The sequence below is a fragment of the Hypanus sabinus genome, chromosome 11, assembly GCF_030144855.1.
Source record: "Hypanus sabinus isolate sHypSab1 chromosome 11, sHypSab1.hap1, whole genome shotgun sequence".
NCBI classification, from domain to species: domain Eukaryota; kingdom Metazoa; phylum Chordata; class Chondrichthyes; order Myliobatiformes; family Dasyatidae; genus Hypanus; species Hypanus sabinus.
The window spans coordinates 9316601-9339281 of NC_082716.1; the positions used below are offsets into that span (position 1 = coordinate 9316601).

General features: G+C 42.7%; 1 protein-coding gene across 8 annotated transcripts in view; it reads right to left on the reverse strand.

Annotated features, from left to right (window-relative positions):
- adgrl2a (adhesion G protein-coupled receptor L2a) overlaps window positions 1-22681 on the reverse strand; it is an 840245-nt gene that overhangs the window by 648560 nt on the left and 169004 nt on the right. For all 8 annotated transcript variants that reach the window (XM_059983762.1, XM_059983755.1, XM_059983763.1 and 5 more), the window contains exon 2: window positions 10293-10466. The gene's annotated coding sequence lies outside the window, so the exon portion shown is untranslated. The remainder of the gene's footprint in view (window positions 1-10292; window positions 10467-22681) is intronic.

The following is a 22681-nucleotide window of genomic DNA, read 5'->3' on the forward strand; positions in this document are numbered from 1 at the left end:
GAGATAGGATAGGCTCAGACATTTTCTCAAGAGCCTGCGAGGTATTCATATGGAGGTATAAAATCAGGAAGGTCAGCAAAAGGGTAAATGCACAGTCCTTTTTCCTGGGGTTGGGTAGTCACAAATTAGAGGGCAAAGATTTAAAGCAGGAGGGTAGAGACTTAATAGGAACCTGATGGTCAAGTTTAATGTCATTTAACTATATACATGTATACAATCAAATGAGACAATATTTCTCCGGACCAGGTTGTAAAGCACAGTAGTATATATAACACACAATAACTTAGTAAAGTAAGAATTAGATCTACAAATGAATTACACATAGATAAACAGAGTAATGTACACAAATTAAGTATTGTAGGGTCCAGCACAAATTATCCGGAGACACTTTGAATGCCATGTAGCAGGGAGTTCAGAAGCCTAATGGTCTGAGGGAAGAAGCTGTTTCCCATCCTGACTGTTCTTGTCTTTATGCATCGGAGTCTCCAGCCCAATGGTACAACGTCCTGTTATGGATGGGTGGGATCCTTGATAGTACCCAAGTACAAAGCGCTCCTGATGAACGTCCCCGATAGATAGAAGGAAGATCCCTATGATCCTCCAGCTATGTTTAACTGTTGTTATTCTACCTGCCTCAACTATTTCCTCAGGCAGCTCTTTCCATGTACACACCAAGGAAGTTGCCTCTCCACTCCGTTTTAAATCATTCCCCTCTCAACTTACATCTCTGCCCTCTAGGAATAATTCTGTGGTTATTCATACTATCTATGCACCTCCTGATTTTTTTAAACTTATTTTTTCATTTATAGACCACCAGTCCAACTAGGTAAGCAACCCACCTATCTAACTCTAGCCTAATCACAGGACATTTACCAATGACCGATTAACCTACTATCCGGGACGTCTTTGGAATGCATGAGGAAACCGGAGAACTTGGAAGAAACCCACATGTTTATGGGGAAGAAGGTACAAATTCCTTACAAAGGACGCCAGAATTCAACTTTGAACTCTAGCTCTTCAAATTGAAAGAGCATCGTGCTGTACTTATGCACTCTGTTAGGCCTTCGATAACAGTTGATGTGCCATTATCTAATTTAAACCTCCCCTCAAAAGTATGCCGAACTTTACAATGAAGAGTGTAAAACCTGTTAAACCTCAAAGAAAAAAACAACCTTTCTGTTTGGTATGAACTCAGCAGTTGCTTCAGGCGCAGAAGCTCTCTATGTGTACATGTTTGCTGCCGATGTTTGACTATCTGCCACTCGTTGATCTAAATTAAAATCCCCGTCTAACACCTGCTTTTTGCTGTTTTAGGTAGGACAGACCACAACAGGGACAATGCTAATTTGGGTCAACTGAATCCCAACTGGATTCAGTTTCCCCGTGATCAAAAGCCCCTGGGCATTCTCACTGTATTAATCACACGCATGATACGCTGCAAAACAAACATATAACCTTCAGGAAGCAGCTCCCATTCACCGTCCTTGTCCACCTCAGGCACAGATGACTAAACACATTTCTTCTTTTGATAATTGCTTAAGATAACATGCCCGAGCGGGCAGATGATTCTGCATGTAGGCGGGAGGGAGGTTCCTGAAAAAGCAGAGCAGGAGTTAACCCGCCTTGTGTTTAGTTATTATAGTAAGGATGTGGAAGCTTTGGAGAGCATGTAGATGAGATTTAGCAGGATGCTGCCAGGAACAGAGAGCACAGACTAAGCAAGCTGGGGCTTTTCTCTTTGGCCCATGCTGTGCAGCATTGTTCTATGGCCTACACTCAGTGCTCACTTCATCGGGTGCACCTACACATCTGCTCATAAATACAAATCATGTGGCAGCAACTCAAAGCATAAAAAACATGTCGACATGGTCTAGAGGTTCAGTTGTTGTTCAGACCAAACATCAGGATTGGGAAGAAATGTGATCCAAGAAAGGTGCCTGATGGGACGGTTTGAGTATTTCAGAACCCATTGATCTCCTGGGACCTTCATGCAGAAAAGAACAGAGGAGTTTCCAGAGCTTTTTAAAGTCATGGATCACTAATAACTCAATTAACTACGTGGTAGAACAGTAGTGAGCAGAAGGGTATCTCTGAACACACAATGCATCGAACCGTGAAGTGGATGAAGACCACGAATATACACTCAGTGAGCACATTGTCAGGTACCTCCTGACCATTTGAGCATTCCACAGAGATCAGTTTCCGTGATCATTACTCTTCCCTTTTAAAGAAATGTGACACATCCTTGGTGACTCTGAACAACTTTGACATTCTGGATGCATCTCAGTTTGGTGACTGCTCTGCCCACAACCGCAGAGAATTGTGGACTCAACTCAGCACTCCACAGAAACCAGCCTCCCCACCATGGTCTCAGCCAACATAATCCAAGACCCCCTCCTACCTCAATCACTGAAGGAAACCAGACTAAAGGACAATTTTAATTCTGCTGCTATAACCAGGGACAGCACAGTATTGTAGTAATTAACATGGCACTATTACCATGCCAGTGACCGTGATTTAATTCCCGCCACTGCCTGTAAGGAGTTTGTACGTTCTCCCAGTGACTGCGTGGGTTTCCTCCAGGTGCTCTGATTTCTTCCCACAGTCCAAAGACATGGGTGTAGTTGAGCAGTGCAGGCTCAATTGAAAACGGACGTGGGAGCACAGAGGAACATCGGGAAATCTCCAGGAAGACCTTCTTCGTTGCTGCTGCTGCTGCTGCGAGGTCCGGGACTCTGCTGGGAAGAACAGGCCCCCGGTCCTCGGGGTCGTTGCCGATGGCCGTTGGCGGGGCCGTCTTAATATGCTCGGCAGAGAATGGTGCTCAGAGAAGCTGTGCCGGAGGGGATGGTCGTCGACTCGGAGGTTCGATCGGCTCGGAGGTTCGATGGACTCGGAGTCCTTTCGACGGACTCAGGTCACTTTTGGTGTGTGCTGCGTCTGCAGGGCTGGTTTCGACGGAGCTTCCATTGTGTGCTGCGTCTGCGAGGCTGAGTTGGGCGGCGCCTGTCGGGACCCTGGGGACTTGTGGAAACTGTGTGGTGATTTCTTTTGAACTTATAGTCCTTTAACATCTTTGGACTGTTATCCCTGAACTGAACCGCTGAACCTGGAGGACTGGTGGATCACTTTTAGTCTGGCCTTTACATTTTGACCTGTTTGGCATGGGTGACCCTACCAAGAATCAAAGCACAAGACCCTGACTCCAGCCAACATAGCTTATCAGGTCACTGAGGCACGCAAGCCTCCAAACCCTCCGACAAGGTTGTGGTCCTCTTGAAGGTTATGGTGACATATATGTACTTTAATAATAAATTTACTTTGATCATTGAACTGCCCATGTGCTGTGCTGATCGATACTTTATGTCCATTGGGGACAAGGGGGTATGCTGAGTAGTGAACCAAGAGGGATTTCTATATATTGGAAATATGGGGCAGCATGTTAGTGTAGCAATTAGTGCAATGCTTTGCACCGATCGGGTTTCAATTCTAACCAATGTCTTCACCGTCTGGAAGCAATCTGTAGGTGGTACGTCAATAATCTGTAATCTGTAGGGTGGAATTGATAACTTTGTGGCCAAATTGGTGGATGATACAGAGGTAGTGTTGAGTCTGCAAAGGACTTGGACTTCTTAAGAAAATGGGCAAAGAAGTTTCAGATGGAATATAGTGTAGGGAAGTGTATGGTCATGCACTTTGCTATAAGGAATAAAGGCGTAGACTATTTTCCAGACGAGAAGAAATTTCAGAAATCAGAGGTTTAAAGGGTTTTGTGAGTCCTTGTGCAGGATTGCCTGAAGGTTAATTTGACAGCTGAGTCAGTGCTAAGGAAGGCAAATGTAATGTTAGTATTAATTTCTAAAGCACAAGAATATAAAAGCAAAGGTGTAATGTTGAGGCTTTATAAGGCATTGGTCAGATCAAGCTTGTAGTGTGAGAAATTTTGGGCCCCTTATCTAAGAAAGGATGTGCTGGTCCAGAGGAGGTTCATGAGAATGATTCTGGGAGTGAAAGGGTTAACATGAGGCATATTTCATGGTCAGGGCCTGTGTGTCCCTGAAGTTTATAAGTGGGGGTGGGAGGGGAAGAATCTCATTGAAACCTCGAAAATTGAAAGGCCAAGATGGAGTGGATGTGGAGAGGATGTTTCCTACACTTGGAGAGTCTAGGATCAGAGGGCATAGCCTCAGACTACAAGGATGTTCCTTGGGAACAGAGAAGAGGAAGAAAACTGGTATGATAGCTAAATACTGTGTGTTACCCCTGGTGTGCAGAAATGTGATAGAATCTGAGGTGCATTGGGAAGGGGTTCATTGGAATGCGGAATTAATGGGTGCATGGTGGTCAGCATGAACTCGGTGGGCCGAAGAACCTGTTTCTACATTGCATTTCTCTCTGATTCTAGGTTTTGTGTGTGCTGTAACCGAGGATGAAAATTGCCCGTGTTTTTTAATGCAGGAAATGGTAACCTTGGCAGAGTAAAGGAAGACATCTGTGAACCTCCTCGTAAGAAATAACATCTTCAAAACAATCGGAAAGAAAAGTAAACAATAACTTGGGAGAAGGGGAGAGAATGAAAGAGTAAAAAAAAATCCAGTGAAGAATGCAACAAGTGCAAACAGGTTAATTTAATGAGTAAACAAGGTTAGAGGACCAACATGAAACCCACTTCAAATCTAATTAGATGCCATGATATCTTCATATAATTGGCCCCATTGAAATCTGGCTCAGTGAAGGCAATTTCAAAGATTCAGTCAATTAAATACAAATAATGTATTATCAGAATATTAAAAAATGGAAATCAAAGGATTTAAATTATATTAAAATTTAATTAAAATCAAAACTACAAACCTCGCTGACGTTACACAATACTTGGGGATTTTATCATTTGTCACCATGTCTTCATCAACTTCTAGCAGTTAATTTCAAATCACTTGACTCAACTCACTTGACAAGAATACAGGAGCTTTTGCTGTTTGTGGGGTTACGTGCATGTGCTCTGTTTATTATCAAATGTGCTTAATATTATTTTACATTAACTATTATTCTTCCTGAATCTTTGCAGAGATACTGGGGGCAGTATGGTGGAGTTTAATGTAATGCTATTACTGTGCCAGTGACCTGGGTTCAATTCCCACCCTTGTCTGTAAGAGTTATGGGTAACATGGTGGCATAGCTCAAAATGTTCTGAGTAAATTCATTATCAAAGTACATATATGTCACCATATACTACCCTGAAATTCATTTTCTTGTGGGTATTCACAGTAAGTACAAAGAAACACAAAAGAATCAATTAAAGACCACATCCAACAAGACAGACGAACAACCAATGTGCAAAAGGCAACAAATTGTGAAAATGCAGAAAGAAATAATAATAATAATTAGCAGTTTAACACAATCTGATTACTTGCACAAGCACAATCAAGAGGCAAACATCATTCACCAAAATCTTGCTTTAAAATTATAAACTCATAAAAGGTATCATACCTTGCTATAAACAGTTTTAGAGTCAGAGTCCCACAAATTATATTACAGATAGGACAATCCATAATAACCGTCCGGGTAGAATATCACAGGATAAACAGGCAAGAACAACTTACTTATAGATAGACCCATTCCAAACACACACAATAAACAGAAATCAGTAAGCAAAAAACACCAGAAATATGCTGTATTAAAAGAGGAAATTGAAAGACTTTGGAACATGAACAGGGTATTCATTGTTCTGTCAGTCATACCTACGACTGGTATCATCCCAAAGTCACCACACAATTGCATTAAACAATTAGGACTACACATCAATATCTACGTAAATCTCCAGCAAGCCACAATACTGAACTCCACTAGAATAGTCTAAAAATTCCTAGCAATTGAGAAACGAGTGTGCTCAGCTGTGCCCACACCTCTGATTTTATCAGGCGGAGCTGAGAGAAAAAACACAACAGAAATAATAAATAAGTGTCCATAACCGGAGTTGTTGAGCTCTTGAAAGTGAGTCCATGGTGTAACGTTATTACGGTGCCAGCGACCCAGGTCACCCTCTATAAAGTGTCTGTACATTCTCCCTATGACCACATGGGTATTCAGTTTCTTTCCACATGCATTACAAAGACATTACCAAATGAATTCCCTATTATCTTAAAGCATGGTGGCGTAGTGTTTAGCGTACACCGTTACAGCGCCAGTGACCTAGATTGAATCCCGCTGCTGCCTGCAAGGAGTTATGGACCGTGCGGTAGATTAGCAGTTAACGTAATGCTGTTACAGTACTGGTGACTCGGGTTCAATTCCACTGCTATCTGGTAGGAATTTGTACAGTCTCACCATGATCATTTCCTCTCCAATTTCCACGCACATTCATTACCAAGTTTACTTTCTATTAATTTACAGCATGATAGTGTAGCATTTAGTGCAATGCTATTCCAGTGCTGGTGGTCCGCGCTCAATTCCACCATTGTCTGTAAAGGATTTGTACATTCTCCCTGTGACCATGTGGAACTTACAAAATGTTTCCCTCTTATAGGAAGGATGTGAAAGCTTTAGAGGGGATGTAGAGGAGATTTACCAGGATGTTGCCTGGATTACAAAACATGGTGTACAAGGGTAGGTTGAGCAAGCTAGCGGCTTTCTCATTGGATCAAAGGAGAACGAGAGGATTAATCTTGAATTAAATTAAAAGGTGAACATAATATCATGGGTCAAATAGCCAGTACTTGACGGAGTTCAGAAGGAATGGGTGAGGGCGGTCTTGCATTGAAACCTACTGGTACTGAAATGTCTGGATAGAGTTTACATGAAAAGGATTCTTCCATTAGTACAAGAGTTTCAGACTAGAGAACACCCCCTCCCTTTCAGAATGAAGGAATGTTCCTTAAGAACAGAGGAGAGGAGGAATTTCTTCAGACAGAGTGTGGTGAATCTGTGGAGGTCATCTCCACAAACAACTATGGATGCTGAATTTGATACAGAGATTGGTAGGATCTTCAACGGTAAAGACGTTTAAAATTTACAGGGACAAGGCAGGAGAATGGGCTTGAAAAAAACCAGCCATGATTGAACAGCAGAGCAGATCGATGGGCTGAATGGCCTAACTCCGCTCCTATTCTTATGGGATTATGAAATGGAAGTATGATAGGAAATGGGGTGCTACATCAGTGTGCTGGTCAGCGCAATGCAATTGCAGCTCTAGGCACAGATTTCAGAATTCAATTCCAATGCCGTCTGTAAGCAAGCTTTATACACTCCTTCGTGTGTGTGCGTGGGTTTCCTCCGGGAACTCTGGTTTCCTCCCACAGTCCAAAGATGTACCAGTTAGTAAGTTAACTGATCTTTGTAAATTGTCCTGTGATTAATCTTGGGTTAAATAGGTGGGTTGCTGGGTGGGCCAGCTCAGTACCGGTTCCACACTCTAATTTAAAATAAAATGAAGAAAGAAAGGCAGAGTGGCATAACAAGAGCAGCCATGGAAAATAGACACTCCTGAATAATGGAACAATCGGTTTACAGAGAGCCTTACGTAACCCACTAACTTCCCGTGTTACTTGCAGGACACTGGATTCGATGGTCTTACACCTCAGGCCATCATCCAAACTGACAAGATCACACTGTGTCCAGTGACAGAGGAGCTGCGATCATTCTGTGAACTTACTGATCAGCCTCAATGGGCTCATTGTCTGCCAGTGGTCACCAGACTGATAGAAGGCAAACACTAGCATTAGTTTTAGGGAAGTCAAGGACTTCTATATCTCTCCTTCCCGACAACATAGAGAATATCTGTGTGCAGGGCTGAAGTAAGACCGAGGTACCACGTGTGGCCAAAGCAATTTCCTTTGGAGGCTTCTTATGGTCCTACCTAGATCCAGGAACTCCCTCCCCAATGTGATTGTGGAATGCCTTTACCAGAAGGACTGGAGTGGGTCAAGATGGCTGCTCACTACCACATATCAAGTACAAAAAACAAGGGTATTTGTGGAACATAGGGCATAAAACACCCCAGCAGAGTACAGGCCCGTCAGCCCACAATGCTGTGCCAAACTTTTAACCTAAAGTCAATCTAACCTCCTCCCTTCATTTCCTCATTGTCCATTGCATCTGCCTAAGTCTCTTAAATGTCCCTACAGTAACCACATCCACCATTACTCCTTGCAGTGAGTTCCATGCACTTACCACTCTCTATGTGAAGAACCTACTTCTGACTACCTATACCAGGGGTCAGCAACCCTTACCACTGAAAGAGCCATATGGACCCGCTTCCCACAGAAAAGAAAACACTGGGAGCCACAAAACCCGTTTGACATTTAAAATGAAATAACACTGCATACGTTTTTTTTTGCCTTTATGCTATGTATAAACAAACTACATTTATGAAATCGATGAACTCCTGCAGAGCAAACGAAATTACATTTCTGCATGCAACAAAAACATTTTGAACTCCGAAAAAAAGACGTTGGGTTGAAGGTTACTACATCGTTAGCCTACCTTGGATCGAAAAATTAAAAGAAATCACGCACTGGCGGGTGTCAGCCATTGGCAGTGGTGACGTATATTAATAGCGATAAAAACACGTTGTAGCAGTGTGCTACACGCAGCGCTAAAATAACGACACGGAGTGGTTAAACTGCAGTCAAAGATAACTTTATTCGAACTCCACAGCCTTGCTTTTAAGCCTCTCTCAACCTGCCCCCCGTGGGCGCGAATGCTCCAAAAGACACGTACTCACAAACCCCCGTAGGCTATCACCCTTAGCCAGAACGCTGGCAAATTGTGAGCCGGTTCGGATGTGCCAGGAAATGGGTCGCCACAACGTTTTATTTAGATTGTACAAGATCACCATAATCTTCAAATTTAGAATTACATTTCAAAAACTAACAAACTAACATAAAATACATTTTAATTAAATACTCATTTATTTTCCAAAGCCACAGGGAGCCGCAGCACAGAGTTGAAAGAGGCGCATGCAGCTCCGGAGCCGCGGGTTGCCGACCCCTGACCTATACCAACCCTATACTTTTCTTCAATCACCTTAAAATGATGCCCCTTCATATTAGCCAATTCTGCCGAGCAAAAAAGTCTGTGTCTGTGCATGCGAACTATGCCAGTTATCATCTTGTACACCTCCATCAAGTCACCTCTCATCCTCCTTCGCTCCAAAGAGAAAAAGCCCAGGCTCGCTTAGCTTCTCCTCATCTCTCTAATCTAGGCAGCATCCTGTGATGACTAATTTTCATTACCTGACCACCTTGAAATGGACATATGGTTTCGAGCACAAGCACCGACAGTTCCTTTCTGCCTACTGTTGCTGCTTGGCCTGCTGAGCTCCTCCGAGTGACTACACACTGCTCCAGGGTCCAGTCCCTTGGCTCTCCTGTGGAATTCTCTGCCTCAAACAACTTTGAGAGCTCAATCACCGAACACACTCAAAGCAGAGAAAGAATTCTGGACCCAAGGACTATAGAGAGCAAGCAGGGAAAAGGAGAGGAGGGCAAGGCTGGACCAGCCAGGATCTTTCTATGTGGTAGAGCAGGCTATAATGACCACACAGCCAGATCCTAACTCTGACGAATGGTCTCGGCCTGAAACATTGACTGCTTATTCCCCTCCACAGATGCTGCCTGACTTGCTGAGTTCCTCTAGCATTTCAAAGTTCAAAATAAATTTATTATCAAACTACATATATGTCATCATATACACCCTGAGATTTGTTGTCTTGCAGGCATTCACAGTTGAACACAGAAATACAATAAAATCGATGAAAGCCCTCCTTTGGTTGGGGTTGACCATGGGTGTTGTGTCCTAGCTGTCTATAGGATACACAATCCAGTAAGCAAGCCAGGGCAGTACAATATGGAGAGCAACTTGTTGCCCATGCAGCAGGCTCCACCTCTTCGCACGGGTAATGAATTCACAGGAACGGCAGAGACCGATACGATTTGGCACCAGTGGCGTAGCGGGAGTTGTCAGTCAGTACTGAACTCAACATAAGACCACCTTCAGGACCTCAGCTCTGGATTTGTCCTCGGGATTTATTCCTGAAGCCTTCCCCATGAGTAGGTATAGCGGAGAATCAATGAAAAACTACTTGCAGATAACAAACGAAATATTTTGTGAGCAAATCCTACTCTGCCAATCCAAAATGGCTGATTTGGCCTGATATGACCTCTTGTGCACATGTTTATGCAACGGTAACGACATCCAGCCCACACCAAGCATACACATATCAAGACCAATATCTGATTGATATAAGATCGATATGCATCATAAGCGGTAGAACTGATTGTAACATTGAAACGTACCACAAGGAGCCACACAAAGTCTCGCCATGTCCATCTTCCAGACTCTTGACTCCAGGCTCAACTGCTGCTCCCACCTCCGCAGGTCAACACCTTCCTCTGCTGACGTGTGGAGCTAAGGTGACAGTCCAGACAAGGGAGGGCAGTGAATTCATGGACTCAGCGTCGACAGACCCCCTTTAAGGAATAAGACGAGAGACTGCCAATCAGTACCACTACATATTCATATGCCCCCTCCTCAATAACAGCAACAACAAAAAAAAGATCCATTTACTGCCTTTTCAGAATTATATAGCACCTGGTGTGGGAAATCCGAGCCCGGCATTGAAACTGTCTCAAAATAGTTAACATCTAGGTGAATGCACACGATTAAACTGGCAAGACATCAGGACAATGAGGGTTTCTTTGTCGCTGACAGGAAATGTTATTAATGATTACTGCCATTTTTCCTCAGCATAAAAGGAAGCAGAAGGAAGCTCAGTGCTTTGCAAATGAAGTCATGGGAATTGTTCCCTTCAAACAGATCATTTCGTTCTCTTAGAGACAGAGAGGAGGGAGGCAGGGACATGCAGGAAAAAAACCCATTTTTAACATATTCCCAGCAGTGCTGAACCATTTCTTTGCAAATGATTACAATGGCAGTGAAAATTGCTGCAGTTTCTTTCCCTGTCTTGGCTCTCTACAGCACGTCGGTCCCAAATCAATGATAACACGGTGAATTCTGCAGGGACTGTTGCTTTAAGCATTGTCTAACTCCTCTCAGGAGCTGACAATTCAGAGCTTAAGATGTCAGTTCCTAGATTTAAAAACAATTAAAAGAAGTGTAGACTGTTTAATTCCAGGAGTTATTTCCCACAGTCTCAGTGAGATGTCTTACTTTTTCTTTGTGGGGGTGGTTCGTAAGGGGCATAGGTTAACGTTCGCAGACCCGGTCGGACCAGGTTTACCCTTTACGTCGATCCTAGAGTCTCCTATTCATCGTATTATCCCTGGGAAATTTACACATAATCTTCCTTGGTGGAACTCTGCAATGGATGGTCCTAAGCATAGCTGTGAAAGAAGGGGAGTCACGGGGAGAGTGACCCAGAGCTAAGCAATACCATCGGAAGTTCCAAAGGCCTCAGCCTGGGAGAGGAAGGTGGGCCATGCTCAGGGACAACTTGAGAGACTGGCCCAGGTCAAAGGACTCTGGTGAGCTGCTGTCAGTGGCTTCTGCTCCGGTGGGGGTGATGGTAAGTTCCTCAGTGGGAAAATACTAACAGCGTTTGTGATGAATGATTTTCGTTAAACTTTTACTTCATCGGTTTGAAAATAACCAGAGGGCCTTAGCATTTAGAGTCCTCACATCACAATCCACAGGCCTTTTCTTCAATTCCCTCGTACGAAATGGACTGTGACAGAACAATAAACGAGAGGGGATTGCCTTGACCCTGACAGAATGAGCTCATCATGACAAATGACAAATACATAACTGTAAACATCTCTCCTTCCTCAGCTTTTCATTTCTAATTGGGAGGGACGTGTCTCCTTTAAGAATTTGAGATGCTTCATTTTAATCAGAGCATTGCTCACGAAGTGAATGAGAACATTGTGGTCACTATGGTAGTGTAGCAGTTAGAACAACGTGATTACCGCCCGGGGCATTCCCCTGTTTGGTGCTCAGTTCTGCCATCCTCTGTAAGCAAATTCATCACATGTTCTCCCCACAGAATACGTGAGTTTCTTCTGGGTGCTCCGGTTTCCTCCCACAGTCCAAAGATCTACCGGTTAATAGGTCATTGTAAATTGTCCTGAGATTAGGCGGGAGTTAAATAGGTGGATTACTGGGTGGAGCAGTTAATTGAGCCAGAAGGAACGGTTCTACAAAATGTCTCTAAATAAACAAATAATAATACAGCACAGGAACAGGCCTTTCGGCCCATCATGTCACTACTGGTTGTTGATGCTAAATTAAACTATATTCTTTATGCCTGAACAGGACCCATATCCTCATATTCCCTGAGTATCCATGTGTCAAACTCAAAGTCTCCTCAAAGCCACTACCATATTTGCTTCCACCACTCTCCCCAACAGCCCATTTGAGGAACGGTCCACTGTCTGTGTCAAAAAATATGTGCCCTGTACATCCCCTTTAAAACTTCTCCCCTCACCTAAACTGTGTGCTCTCCAGAATTACACACACAAAATGCTGGAGGAACTCCATCAGGTCTCCTCTCAGCCTTTGAAACTCCAAAGCAGGGGTTCCCAGCCTGAGGTTCATGGTCCCCTTGGTTAATGGTAGGGGTCCATGGCATAAAAAGGGTTGAGAATTCCTGTTCTGGAGAAAACATCCTAAGATTTTCCATCCTCTCCCTTATGTCTGATGCTCTCTAACTTAAGCAATACCCTCGTAACACAGACAAAGTGCTGGAGGAACTCAGTCAGTCAGGCAGCATCTATGGAGCAGAATAAACAGTGGAATCAAATGACCTCGCCTGGTGCCCCAGGCCTGGGTGTTTGGGTGTCTCTGTGAATGCATAACCCCCTGCCCCTGGAACTCCTTCTGTGCCATCTGCCCCATACCTGTCCCATGATGTTCCATCCTCATCATTCCCAACATTCTTTGCCCCCAACAGATTTACAAACTCACTCTCTGCTCCATGTTGACAAATACAGTCCTATTCAAAAGCTTTAGGTGCTCTATATATGTCCCTAAGACTTTTACACAATACCGTACAACCCTGAGGTTCATTTTGTTGTGGGCGTCTACAGGAAATATGAAGAAACACAATAGAATCGATGAAAAACCACACTCAAGGTGGACAAACAGTGAATGTGCAAAGGTCAACTGTGCAAATACAGGAAGAAAAATAAACAAAATAATAATCAATAAATATTGACAGCATGAGTTAAAGAGTTCTTTTTGAAAACTTTTTTATTGCATTTTTAAGTAGTTACAAAATAAAGTATGGAAAAAAAAAGTATATAACCCTTCCCCCCTCCCCTTAACCCCTCCCCCCTAACTGCCCTATAGAAAAAAAAGAAAAAGAGAAAAAAAAAGAAAGAAAGAATGCCTGGTTGTTGGAAGATCTCCACATGCTCCATGGAATTCGTAATAACTTTAATATGTATATTTATTTATTTCCCCAAATAACCAATTGTTTCATCTTCAGAACATCTATAGATTTAATCCTGTCTTTTGTAAATAAGGGCTCCAGATTTTCAGAAATGTTTCATATTTATCTCTTAAATTATAAGTAATTTTTTCTAATGGAATACAACCATAGATTTCTTTCTTCCAAGAGTCTATACTTAAATATGTATCCAATTTCCAAGTAACTGCAATAGCTTTTTTGGCTACTGCCAGTGCAATTTTTATAAATTCTTTCTGGTATTTATTTAGTTTGAGTTTCGGTTTTATCCCTTCAATATCACCTAATAAGAGTAATATTGGATTATGAGGAAATTGTGTTCCTGTAATTTGTTCCAGTAAAAGTCTTAAATTTATCCAAAAAGTTTGAATTTTAGAACAAGACCATGTAGAATGTAAAAAAGTACCAGTTTCCTGGTAACATCGGAAACAGTGATCCGATAAGTTTGGATTTAATTTATTTATTTTTTGTGGTGTCATATATAATTGATGTAGAAAATTATACTGCACTAATCTATACTATATATACTATATCTGCACTATACTACCGAACATTTATTGTATTTGTCATACTATCAAGACATAGTCTTGACCAATTTGTTTCTTCAATTTTAATATTCAAATCACTTTCCCATTTTTGTCTTGACTTATGGACTCCTTGTTTAATTGCCTGTTTTTGAATCAAATTATACATACAAGATATAATTTTTTTGATATTTCCTTTTTGAATTAAAATTTCTATTTCATTAGGTTTCGGCAATAACATTGTTTGACCTAATTTTTCTCTTAAATAAGCCCTTAATTGAAAGTATCAAAATAAAGTGTTATTTGATACTTTATATTTATTCTTTAATTGATCAAATGACATTGATATACCTCCTTCAAAACAATTCCCTATATATCTAATCCCTTTTTGAATCCAATTATATAAAAGTTGATTGTCCATTGTGAAAGGAATAAGTCTATTTTGAATTAAAGATCTCTTTGCTAATAAAGATTTTTTTGTCTCATCATCAACATTTATCTTATTCCATAAATCAATCAAATGTTTTAATATAGGAGATTCTTTCTTTTCCCGTATCCATTTAGATTCCCATTTGTATATAAAATCTTCTGGTACGTTTTCTCCTATTAGTTAAAGAGTTCTTAAAAGTTAAATCCAAAGTTTGTGAGAACCGTTCAGCATTGCTGTGAGTGAAGTTGAGTGAAATTTAATATCCCTTCTGGTTCAGGAGCTTGATGGCTGAAGGGTAATAACTGTTTCTGAACCTGGTGGTATGGGTCCTGAGGCTCCTGTATTTCCTTCTGGATGGTAGCAGTGAGAAGAGAGCATGGCCTGGATGGTGGGAGGTCTTTGATAATGGATGTGGCTTTCGTGCAACAGCGCTTCGGGTAGATGGGCTCAATGGTGTGGAGGGTTTTTCCAGTGATGGACTGGGTCATATCTTTTCCATTCAAGGGCATTGGTATTCCTATACCAGGCTGTGGCAGAACCAGTGAATATATACTTCACCACACATCTACAGAAGTTTGTCAAAGTTTTAGATGACATTCTGAAAGCTGTGCTTTCCTCTTAATGGTACTTAATACTGCGCCCAAGACAGGTCCTCTGAAATGATAACAAAGAGGAAGTTAAAGTTGCTGACACTCTCCACTGTGATGCAACCATTCAGTATAGAAATTAGATCTGCAGAATGCCCAGGTTATAGATTATGGACACCCAGGCAAATAAATGAACTCCCATAATATTATTAAATTCATAACAACACTCAGAAAATGCTGGAGGAACAGCAGCTCAGGCAACATCTATGGAAATGAATAAAGAGTCAAAAGAGTCAACATTTCGGACTGAGATTCTTCATCAGGACACATTGTTTATTCCCCCCCCCCCCCCATAGATGCTTCCTAACCTGCAGAATTCCTCCAGCATTTTGTGTGTGTTGCTCTGTATTTCCACCGTCTGCAGAAAATCTTAATTTTATTATCTGGATGCATGATGGCTTGGTACAACAAATGTTCTACTAGACCCACAGAAATCTGCAGAGAGGTGTAGACACATTTCCACACATCACGGAATCCAAGCCTCTTCGGCTGAGGTCAGCTGAGATTAGGACCACAGTTCATAGGCAAGTGTGAAAGGTGAAGTATTTCAGGAGAACCTGAGGGGAACGTCTTTACTCAGAGGGTGATGAGAGTGTGGAATGAGTTTCCACTGGAGGTGACGCATGCAGTCTCAATTGCAACATTTAGGAGTAATTCGGATGGGTACATGGATGGGAGGGGTATGGACGGCTATGGTCCAGGTGCAGGTCAAAACGACTAGGCAGAATAATAGCCTGGCATGTATTAAATGGATGTTAATTCAGGACTATGACCTGTTCCCATGCCCTGTGACTCTATGATTCCTGTACATAACTTCACTTTATCATTCTATGCATATGTTATCTTAAGTATTTATATTTATCGTATTTCTTTTTATTAGTTTGTTTTTTAAAAATCTCATTGTGTGTGTTTTTTTGTGCTGCATCAGATCTGGAGTAACAATAATTATTTCATTCTCCTTTACATTAATGTACTGGAAATAATATTAAACAATCTGCAGTCTTGAGTTTCTGTTCTATCAGAGGTTGTCAAACTGTTCATTCAGTAATTCCCACTGCTGGATCATATGTAGGTTTGAAGCTGAACAAGATCGAATAGCTTATGCACAAAGTAACTCGGACACAACTAGAAATGTGGCCCTTTTGATAAGATGTGGGAGGGCTCTTCACGCCTGCGGGCGTGTGTTCTCAGAAGTCCTAACTCCGCCGAGGCAGACGGAGAAGAAATCTATATACTTAGCAGCATCTCATCATGTCCAACATGTTCCAATCATTCAGTCTCCTACAGCCGGTTGTTTAATGCTGGGCACTTTGAAGCTCGAACTGACACTTACAAGCATTTTCCTGGTAGCATCACATCACTCCACCAAAATAACAACTGGGAAGAACTTTGTCTACTGTTGTACGAGATGAACATGCATTGGTGACAGAATAAAGACTTTGCATTTTGTTCCACAACTCTGCCATGGACCGTCCCGCCCGGCTGCGAAAGGAGGAAGTTTGGACATGAGGCTAGCACGACATCCAGTAAAAAAAACCAGAGCTACGGAAGCTCCAAAGACCTCATCCCTGAGTGAGGAAAATCTTCGCCTAGAAGGCGTATAAAGTCATATGGTGAAAGTAGAAGCCACAGGGCCGATCAACTTTCTATTGGCCCAGGACAGAGGATCTGGCAAGCTGCTGTTGGCACCCTATGCCCCAGTCGGGGTGATGGGCTTAAGAAGACCATAAGCTATAGGAGCAGAATTAGGCCATTTGGCCCATCAAGTTTATTCTGCCATTTCATCATGGCTGACCCAAAAAGGAAAAGAAGATTCTGTTTCACAAATACTATTACTAGAAGATATTCAAATTAAAAATTAAAGATTATTTGTCACATGTGAACTGAAACATCAAACCATACCACTGAAATGCACCATTTTCGACAACGACCTACGCAGTCCGTGTATTGTGCTGGGGCAGCCCACAAATGTCACCAAGCTTCTGGTGCCAACATAGCATTCCCATAACTTACTAGCCCATACATGCTTCGAACGTAGGAGGCAACCCCTCTGGTCACAGGGAGAACATACAAAATTCTTACAAAGAGCAGTGGGAATTGAACCCTGATTGCTGATTGCTGGCACTGTAAAAGAAACAAACATTGCCCAAACTGCTGTGCTACTGTGCTGATTTGCAGTGTTCAGTTCCTACTGAACCTTATGCTTAGTTCAATGGCGGAAAATTAATTATTGTACACAAACATATGACTTAGAAGCAGGTGCCAGCCACACAGCCCCTGAAGGCCAATCTGCTCTTCAAGAGATGCTCTGACTGTGACTTCAAATAAGATTTGTACATAAAGATTTATAACACACTTAATGTACTTTTACAGGTCAGTGGTGGAGCACATTCCGACTGGTCACATCACTACCTTGTACAGAAGCTCTAATGCACAGGATCGCAAGAGGCTGCCGACGGTTGTAGGTTCAGCCAGCTCCATTATGGGCACAACCCTCCCCAACCTTCAAGGGTATCTTGAAAAGTTAACAACTCAAGAAGGAGGTATCGATCACTAAGGACACCCATCATCCAGGCTATGTCCTCTTCTTGTAACTACCATTCGGGAGGAGGGACAGGAATCTGAAAACCCAAAAATTCAGGAACAGCTTCCCCTCCTCCACTATCAGATTTCTGATTGGTCCAAGAATCCATGGACAGCCTCTCGTTTTTGCTTTTTAATTACTCTAATTACTTATATTTGTGATCTATTGTAATTTTATGACTTTGCACTGTATGACTGCAACAATACAAAGTTTCAGACATCTAAGTCAGTGATGAATGTGAATCTGATTCTGACTCTGTATTCCCATCTACTACAGGTAATTAAACACTACCCTCCTTGTTTCCATCGGGACAAGAGTCTAGCATCCAAGGACACTGCTTTCAGTACTGAGAAAAGGAGGAACTTATTTGCAAGTCCATAAAGTGAGTCTAGGCACAGGAGTGACTGTACATAAGATGACTGATAAAAAATGGTAAAGTAGTGGTGGTTGGGTTAGCGGGTGGAGGTGTTGGTCAGCCTTACGGCATGGGGAAAGTAACTCTTTTTGAATCTGCTGGTCCTGGTGTGGATACTACATCGTCTGCCCCCTCCCCCGATGGAAGTGGGGCAAACAGTCCATGAGCAGGGTTGGTGGGATCTTCATGAGGTTACTTGCCCCTTTGTGCAAGGTCTGCACTCCCACGACTTTGAAACTGCATGCAGTTTCTACTGCTGTGCCGCTGACGTAAAGAGGGATGTGTCACACTAACTGCTAGGCGTCTGGATCATGCTGACTGCCGTCTTTATTTAATTTAGAGATACAGTGTGGAATAGGCTCCTCCATCCCTTTGAGCCACGCTGCCCAGCAACCTCTAACCCGAACAATGACTAACCTTCCCCGTACGTCTTTGGACGGTGGGAGGAAACCCGAAGAAAACCCACACATCCCACAGGGGGGACATACAGGGACTCTTTACCCAGCAGAACATTGGATTCCACGGTCTAACACCCAGCTCCTCCTCCCCTCTGAATTAACACCTCAGGCCATCATCCAAACTGACAAGATCACACTGTGTCCAGTGACAGAGGAGCTGCGATCATTCTGTGAACTTACTGATCAGCCTCAATGGGCTCATTGTCTGCCAGTGGTCACCAGACTGATAGAAGGCAAACACTAGCATTAGTTTTATGGAAGTCAAGGGACTTCTATATCTCTCCTTCCCAGACAACATAGAAAATATCTGTGTGCAGGGCTGAAGTAAGACGAGGTATCACGTGGGGCCAATGCAATTTCCTTTGGAGGCCTGGACTTCTATGTCACTGAGGGCTAACCTACAGATCACACTGACGAAACAATTACTGACAGAAGAGATACTCACTCAAAACAGCCAATTGTTCCCCAAGCTCAAAATTCCAATATTAAATAGTGTCATAGAATTATAGAGCACTGCAGTACAGAAACAGGCCCTTTGGCCCATCTAGACCATGGCAAACTATTATTCTGCTTACTTCCATCGACCCACACACGCAAGATGGCCCACCACACCCCTCCAATCCATGTACTTATCCGAATTTCTCTTAAGTGTTGAAATCAAACCCGCCCCTACCATTTCCACTGGCCAATTGTTCCTACAGTCCTATACAGGTAGCCACTAGGAGTGGCTGTTTGCAAAGACCCTGTAAAGCAGGGGTTCCTGATATGGAAGGTGACTATGGCATAAAAATGGTTGGGAACCTCCCACTGTAAAGCCTGACGCTAACCGTTATAATACCGTGCCCCCTACGGGATGGTCACAGTTGGGGGTACGATAGCGCAGTGGTTTGTGTAATACTTTATAACACCAGTGTTCGAGTTTCAATTCCTGCATTTGCCTGTAAGTGGCATGGCCTCTTCTCCCTTCCTTTTCAGTCTTCGACTCAAAGAGTCAACTGTTCTCTCCACAGATGCTGCCTAACACTCTGTTCCCAGTATACCACACACCATGTTCAAGAACAGTTATAACGGAGTAGTATTAGGCCATTTGGCCCATCAAATTACCCCGCAATCCATAAGGCTCTCTAACTGGCCTGGATAACTTCACTTACCACAACTCTGAACCAATTCCACAACCTGCAGACTCACTTTCAAGGACTCTGCGACTCATATTCTCTGTATTATATATTTACTCAATTGGACTTCTTTTGCACATTGGTTGTTTGTCAGTCTTTGTTAATGTCCAGTCTTTCATAAATTCTTTTGTATTTCTTTATTTTCCTGTAAATGTCTGTGAGAAATCAAATCTCAAGGTTGTACACGAAAAGGTGACTTATACTGGTAGCTGGGGTTGAGGCGTTTCACCAAGCTTGCCAATTAGCTTGCAGATGTTTCATCACCAGTCGAGGTGACATCCTTAGCGGGCAGTTGTTAGTGTTTCTCTCTGGGAATGCTCACGTTTATATAGGTCCCGTTCTCTTGCCTCAGTCCTGATTGGCTACCCCTTCAGCTGACCTTTGAATTCTATTGGCTCGCGTTTCTTTGGCTCTTAGGGGTCTGTTGATGGCATCTATTTCAATATGTCTGTTTACGGAGTTATCAGAAGAGAAACACACTTCTAAAAATTCTCCTGCCTGCTTGATGTTCGCCTGCACGAGAAACTCCAGGATGTCCCAGTTAAAGTGATGTCCTCGGTCTTCATGAATTGAGATCAATGATAGTGGATCATGTTTCCACACCACCGGTTTGTGTTCTCATAAAACGCGTAGAGAGTTTACGTCCTGTCTGACCGATGTAGTTTTTGTTGCAGCCTCCACTGGTGATCCTGCACACCACATTGTTTTTGTCGATGACAGAAACACACATCCATAATAAATTTACTTTGACTTTGACCATGGTAACACTAATACAGCATAGGTGACCACGGATCACTATCAGGAGTTTGCAAGCTCCCTGCATGATCACGTGGATTTCCTGTAGGTGCTGTGGTTTCCTCCCATATTCCGAACGTCATACGGGTTAGTGTTAGTGCATTGTTGGCATGCTTTGTTGGGCCAGAAGCGTGGTGTCATTTACAGGCTGCCCACATCCCAGGACTGTGCTGGCCTCTCCCTTCAATGAGTCTTCCACAACCTCAGGAAATTCTGAGCCCTTCCAACAAAAAGAATGTTTTTTTGCAGTTTTATTCACTTTGTAAGAAATGCAACAGCCAATTTCTTTTACCAGCGGGAGTTTTCAGCATGTAAGAATGTGACAATGATCAGACAATATGCTAATTTTAAAAGTGATGCTGATTGTGGGATATATGTAGGCCAGAACAATTTTCTACTTTTTTTGATTTCGAGACACAGCACGAAAACAGGCTCTCCTGGCCCAGTGAGCTCATGCTGTGCAATTACACCCATGTAACCAAATTCCAAATTAACCCATTAAGTTGTACGCCTTTGGAATGTCAGAATCAGGTTTAATATTTCTGGTGTATGCCGTGAAATTTGTTATATTTGTGGCAGCAGTACAATGCAATACATGGTAATTATAGGGAAAAAAAACTGTGAATTACAGTAAACATATATTAAATAATTAAATTAAATACAGTACAAGAAAAAACATAGTGAGGTAGTGTTCATGGGTTCAATGTCCATTCAGAAATCTGATGGCAGAGGGGAGGAAGCTGTTCCTGAATCATTGAGCATGTCCCTACAGGATCCTGGACCTCATTCCTGATGGTAACAATGAGAAGGGGGCATGTCCTATGTGGTGGAGGTCCTCCATGATGGACACTGGCTTTTGGGGCACCATTGCTTGAAGACATCTTGGATACTACAAAGGCTAGTACCCATGATACAGCTGACAAATTTTACAAATCTCTGTAGCTTTTTTTCAATCCTGTGCAGTCACACCGCCTCCAACCCCATACCAGACAGTGTTGCAGCCAATTAGAATGCTCCCCATGTTTCATGTAGATATTTGTGAGTGTTTTTGGTGACAAAACAAATCTTCTCAAACTTCTAATGAAACATAGGTAGCTGCTGACTTGCCTTCTTTACAGCTGCATCGATATGTTGGGACCAGGTGAGGAACACCCAGGAACTTGAAATTGCTCGTCCACTTCTGGTCCCTCAGTGAGGACTGCTGTGTGTTCCCTGGTCCTATGCTTTCTGAAGTCCACAAGCAGCTCTTTAGTAAGTGCAACGTTGTTGCTGTGACACCACTCAACTAGCAACCTTGCTCCTGTATCCTCGCTTGTCACCATCTGAGATTCTGCCAACAATATCATCAGCAAATCTATAGATGGCATTTGACCTATGCCTAGACACACAGTTATAGGTGGAGAGAGATTAGAGCAGTGGGCTAAGCACACATCGCTGAGCTCCATTACTGACTGTCAAAGAGGTGGAGAGGTAATTACCAATCCACACAGACTGCGGTCTCCCGTTAGGAAGTCAAGGATCTAGTTGCAGAGGGAGGTACAGAAGCCCAGGTTCTGGAAGTTTTCATCGGGAATTTAGGAATGATGGTGTTAAACTTTGGGTGTAGTCAATAAACAGAGTGTGGCGCGTGGCCAAGCGGTTAAGGCATTGGACTAGCGATCTGAAGGTCGTAAGTTTGAGCCCCTGCCGAGGCAACATGTTGTGTCCTTGAGCAAGGCACTTAACCACACATTGCTCCAGTCCACCCAGCTGAAAACGGGTACCGGCAAAATGCTGGGGGTTAACCTCGCGATAGACTGGCATCCTATCCAGGGGGAAGTCTCAGTCACTTCACGCCACGGAAACTGGCATAAGCACTGGCCTGTTGAGCCTATAAGGCTCGGGACAGACTTTAACCTTTTTAACTAATAAACAGCACCCTGACACAGGTATCTATAATGTGGGAGAAAACCAGAGCACCCGGAGGAAATCAGTGCCAACTGGTTATTCCCCTCCACAGATACTACTTGACTTGCTGAGATTCCCCAAAATTTTTGTGTGTTATCCATTAAGTGCTTATGTTTAATATTTATATTTAATATAGTTTATTTAAAGATACAGGATGTTAACAGGCCTGGATTGAAATGCTTATTATATGAGGAGTGTTTGATAGCTCTGGGCTTGTATTCACTGGAATTCAGAAGAATGAGGGGTGACCTCATTGAAACCTATTGAATAGTGAAAGGCCTCAATA